Source organism: Gekko japonicus, unplaced genomic scaffold (genome assembly GCF_001447785.1).
Source record: "Gekko japonicus isolate JY-2015 unplaced genomic scaffold, Gekko_japonicus_V1.1 scaffold1038, whole genome shotgun sequence".
Taxonomy (NCBI): Eukaryota; Metazoa; Chordata; class Lepidosauria; order Squamata; family Gekkonidae; genus Gekko; species Gekko japonicus.
The window spans coordinates 490569-496606 of record NW_015176480.1 but is presented as its reverse complement, the minus strand read 5'-3'; positions in this window follow the sequence as shown (position 1 = coordinate 496606).

The following is a 6038-nucleotide window of genomic DNA, read 5'->3' as shown; positions in this document are numbered from 1 at the left end:
AAGCAACCCTAGCTGTAAGAGAAAAATGAGATAAGGTCTGTTAAGCACTCGTGTAACAATACCAGGGCTATTTTTGGGCAGGAGTTCCGGCTGGCTCTTGAGTTGGCCACACCCAGCAGGAACTCATTAGCATAATAGGCTACACCCAACAGCAGAAACTCATTAGGATTGGCTACAGTAGGGGTGTGTGGCCTAACATGCAAAGGAGTCCCTGCTACAAAAAAAGGCCCTGGGTTTTGACAACAAACAAGGTAAACAGAATAAGAAGCAAAAGGTGGGTGTGGCTGGATGACCACACTTTTGGCAACACGGGGCTGCGGCCTAATATGCTAATGAGCTGTGGTGGCAGGGTGTGGCCTGTTATGCTAATGAGTTCCTGCTGGGCTTTTTCTACAAACAAAGCCCTGAACAATACTACAGAAGGACAGAGGGATATTTGCACACTCTGTGCTTTCCTTCCTGATTCCAGCTAATCACACTTGGATGGGGGAATGGTCCTATTTTTACTGGAATACCTATAGCCACAAATGGCCACATTTGAAGAATTTCAAGTATTGCTATTTAGTTGATGTTAAATTGACCAGCCAGGATGTTCATAATCATACTGTATTTGGTCGATTTTTGGTTACTTCAGTGATGTTCAGTTTTGCAGCTGCATGTATTTAAAAGATGTGCTTATGAACAATGGCTGGCTTATAAATGATCTTTCTTATCTGTCAGGACCTTTAAATAATCCATTGACAGGTCAGCATTTAGATTGCTTTCAAGCCACTTCCATTGATTTGAACTGAACTAATCATGCACTTAAGGTTGTCATGTTCTTGTGTGCAGATGGGGCTGAAATGCCTTCTCTAGTATTAGTCATGGCAATCATATTTTGAGTATTTGTTATTGAGGGGGATATAGGAGCTGGCCTCCTCCAGCACATTCCTCCAACACCTTTGGTTAAATAAATAGGAAGAATGCTTCAGAAGAACAGACATTTTCAATTTTTTAAGTAATTTAACCCGTTATGCTGTTATATATGATCTATCAGAGATCACAGTGGCATGTACTGATTGGTGTGTCAAAATCCATGTGCAATCATTCACATTAAACATCCATCAAGCTACTGAAGGAAGTAACAAAAAACATTAATAATGCTTTAACTGAAACTATTAACCACTATTGTTAATCTCACTGGATCCAAGATGGATCAGAATTGCCCATAGAACTGAGTACAATATTGTACTCAAAAGTATGGCTGTAGAAGTACCTGTCCTTGTACGCTGGTGTCAGATTACAGCCTGGGTCCCTGTGACAAACTACATTGAGGGTGCCAGTTAAAGTCAGGTCTCTGATAACCAGCTGAGTATGTTCTGTGGAAAATGCAGTTTGTGAAGGAGAGATTAAATAAAAAGGAAGGTGAGAAGTGGGTGTTGCTAGTGACCTTTAGTAGTGCTGGAAGAGCCAGTTTGGTGTAGTGGTTAAGAACAGCAGACTCTGATCTGGAGAACCAGGTTTGATTCCCCACTCCTCCACATGCAGCCAGCTGGGTGACCTTGGGTTAGTCACAGTTCTCTCAGAGCTGTTCTCTCAAGAGCAGTTCTCTCAGAGCTTTCTCAACCCCATCTACCTCACAGGGTGTCTGTTGTGGGAGACGAAGGGAAGGAGATTGTAAGCTGCTCTGAGACTCTGACTGAAGGGTGGGGTATAAATCCTCCTCCTCCTCCTCCTCCTTCATGTTTACTTAGTGTCTGAGCTATGGATGTTTTGTAGTTGGACTTTCACATAAGAGAAAAATATCTGAAGATATGGATTGTTTTTGACAATTGTTGTAGGGATTGGTGTTTTCAGACATTGGGCCTTTTCCTTATTATAGGGTTGCCAGGTCCTTACCTTGTGCCAGCGGAGGGTGGGAGGGAGCATTCCAGAAGTGGGGGTGGAGTGGAAAAAATTGGGCTCAAACCATAGAGTTTTGCCCAGAAACCAGAGTGTCACCATGCAGCTTCCCTGGTGCTTCCATGTGACATCATCATGTCAGGGATGTTGCACAGGGTTGTGGCTGTTGGGGGTGGGACTTCCCCTGCTAGCCAGCTGGCTGGTGGTGGGCAGGAGCTCATGAAATCAGGGGATTCCCTGCTCCCACCTGGAGACTGGCAACCCTACCTTATTAGCAGTCCTAGCGTCATCCACCCATGTATTAAACATTTCCATGATTTTAGTTTATAATTCAAGCAAGGATTTCTCCTGCTGGTGTTGCAAGACATAGAATTCCTTGCAAATATGACATGGCCTAAACAGAACTGTTTGAAACATGCTCTTTACAAACCTGATAAATAAAATCAATCATACCAACTGTCCCTTATTAAATTGTACAGGTATTTCATGTAGACATCTGTGTGAGCAATTCTCATTTCTGTCAGCTCTAAAAGCAGAAAAGAAAACTGCAGGGCTTTCTCCTCGGAGAAAGATATGAAGTCTTCTGGCCCATCTAAATTGGCTCTCAATCTGTTTATGGGCCCAGTTCAAGGTGCTGGTGTTGACCTTTAAACCTCTTTATGGTTTGGGATCAACATACCTGAAGGACTGCCCTACTTTGGGTGCCCCCACCTTCTGAGATTAGGAGCTGCGGTGGCTCAAGTGGTTAAGACGCTGAACTGCAGGCTGTGGAAGGTCAGTAGTTCAGCGGTTCAAGACCCGGGTGCCGCAAGACAGGGTGAGCTCCTGTCTCTAGTTCCAGCTCCTGCCAACCTAGCAGTTCGAAAGCAAGAAATTGCAAGTAGATAAATAGGTACCACTTCGGTGGGAAGGTAACAGCGTTCCGTGCGCCTTGGTGTTTAGTCATGCCGGCCACATGACCACGGAAACGTCTTCGGACAGCGCTGGCTCTTCGGCTTTGAAACGGAGATGAGCACCGCAACCCTAGAGTCGGATTCGACTGGCTTTCGAGCAAGGGAACCTTTACCTTTTTTTACCTTCTGAGATTAGAGAGGTGGCAGCCCAGAAGAGGGCCTTCTCCTTCATGGGACCAAAACTTTGGAACTGTCTTCCTAGGGAGACTCATCTCTCTCCTATTTATATTTAAATTTTCTCCTTCTGTCTATATCTTCTTCTTTTGTTTCGGTTCCCTCATCTCTCAGTGATTCCCCATCTTCCTGTCCAATTTTTTTAATGTGTTTGTATATGTATTTTAGCTCTGGTTTTAAGTCTTTTAATGATGTGTTTTGTTGGTTTAAATGTTTTTTAAGATTATGTTTTATTATGAATGTTATTAAATTGTTAGTCACCTTGGTGGCTCTTGAGGGAAGAAAGGCATGGTATAAATTTTGTAAATATATAAAACAAAAAAAATAGTTTCTCTATAGCTTCTCTTTTTGGGCTTTCAGCTTTTCCTTGTCCAGTTCTGGCTGGCACATTTGGTGGATTAGGAGAACACTCTAATACTTAGATTCAGATATTATAGTCCCTCCTTCTTACATTGCTCAGTTAATTTATGTTCCTTCTATTTTTTTCCCTTAGCCCCAACATTTTTAAACAACTGCTATGCACACTAACATCTCTATGGTAAAAAGGGAATAGTTGGTGAAGCCTCTTAAAATTTAATTTCTTCCTCTTAGGACTCTTCTTTTAGTTCACAATGAACTTTTGGATATTTATTTATTCTGTTCCCTGGTATACTTTGGATAGAAATCAGTACCCTTTAGGGTTGCTAGCCTTCCACTGTCCTGTTCCCTGCTGCTGTTCAGAGCAGCAGTGGGGAAAAATTAAAAAATGACTACTAGGTCAACAATGTGATGTCACTTCTAGGCAAAACCCAGAAATGATATCATGCATCATGAGAAACTCTATGGTAAAACTATAGAATTTTTGGTGATTCCTAGAGATGACTGTCATTATACCAGGGCTTCTCCTGGATGTGACATATCATCATAACCAACTAGGGCTCCCAGCCTCCAGGTCCCAGAAGGGGTACCCCCACTTTTGAGGACTTTGATCTGCTGTCGGCCACCTGGTTGGCTCATGGAAACCCACCCCCAAACAGGGACATTGCTGCACTGTTATGGTGATGCTCTAGTTTTTGGGCAAATTCTATGATTTTGAAGGCAAAAAACCATTGATTTTTGCCCCAAAACTAGAGTGTCACCCGCTCCGATATTGGCATCATGATGTCCTCACTTTTGGGTGACATCATTGCACTGTGTATGCTTTGCACGTGTGGCAGAAGATCCTGGAAAGGACCCGGGAGTCTCTCTATCACCAACAGCCACCCCCAAGTCCCTGCCCCCAAGACTGTTATTGGTTGTCAGGCCGGCCCTGCCAACCCTAGTCCCCTGAGACCCTTAATGTAGCTAACTGATATCCAGTAAGGAGTTCTTACCCCTTCTGTCGAATGGAGGGGCTGAAAGGAGGTGAGTTGCCTTTAAGGGCAGCCTAGGGAGAATGGGCAGGGGTCCATTCGCTGGTAGCTTGGGTATGGCTGGGAGGGCATAGGTTGGGAAGAGGCTGTTGGGTGCTGGAGTTGCTTGGGCTGGAGAGGGCATGCCTCTAGGTTGGAGGAACTGCTCGGTGTGCAGGGAGCAGGGGCTCCTCAGTGATTTTACACCTGTGGAACCCAAGCCAGGGGAGGATTTAAGGGCAGCTGCAGAGAGGAGTGGGGCGGCGCAGGACATGAAGAGAACACATTCCTGAATGCGGGAAGATGAGCCAGAGTGTGTGGGCCAGGTGAAGAGTACAAGATGGCTGGGAAAGGGAGTGACAAGAACTGCCCTGAGAGCCATGGCAGTGTATGCAAAGCCTGAATAAAGAGTTTGTGAACACAACCTGCTTGGTATAAGAGTCTTCCTCCTTGAGAGAATGGAGAGCCAGCCAAGACCAAGCCTGCTAAAGCCACCCTCCTCGGCCCTGCAAGCGGCACAGGTAGGCATGGAACACACCCCAGAGACTACACCTTCCCTTATTCTCCTGATAAATGTACATCAAGAGGCATGATTACATGTGACAGAATCACCATAATCCAAACATGCTGGGTTTTAAATTTATTTTTTTTACAATTAAAAGTATCAATGACAAAACAAAATAAAATTGAGAAGTTAAATTGTATCTATAGGAACCAAGCAAAGGGGAAGATGAGTAAAGGTACTGAATTGTTCTATCCTCTTATCCTGGCCTGAATTATTCCAGAGATGTGAAATATATTCTAGATATTTTACAGATTCTTTATTTAGTTCATGCGTATTGCATAAAGGACTTCTGCTGTTTGCCCTTCTCCAATCTTCTCATATGGTTTTCTTATCTTTGCTAACCTCCAGAGAGTTCAGCTGAAGTTTCATATCCTAAGAAGGTTTACTGAGAACCTTTAGATTAACATAATCATCAGGCAAACTTACCTTATTCAAACTCCGTTATTTACAGATGAGATATGTTCCTCTTTGGATCACCTTGATGTTCCCTGGCTAAGGTCACAGTTCATACTGTGACAATTTTGTGAGTGTGCAATAGTCACTTGACAGTGCAGCTTGTGGCTGGTTTTGCACAATTAAAAGACTAAAACATCTCATTTACCAGTGAAGAGGTCATGATCATCCAGGTTGTTACACTGAATAACATGTGGTTGCAGTTGCATAGTCAGATGCATCCTTCAAACTGTCAACATAGGTTGTATTTCATGCTTTTTATGATTGCACTGCGCAACAGCCTCCATTTCACAAAAAGATCACAAAACCTGATTGCAAGATCAGCTGGGTTCATGGACAGACAACAAAGATACACAGAGATCCTAAATAGTCTCAACTAAAAAAAAATCTCAAATTGACTTTTTCTTTTACTGTGTGCCCTTTTTAAAATTGGAAATTGATGGGAGTGGCAGACAGGGCATAGTGGGAGCAGCAACAGGTGGAGAAGTGGTGGTGAGGAAGTCTAATCATAACAAGTAAAGTATATCATTGCACAAGTCAGGCATCTGAACATCTCTGTGCTTGCAACCAGTGAGCAGGGCATGAGCCAGACTAGCTGGTGATCAAGTTACCAGTAAGTAGAACTCCCCTTTCTCTTTGTAA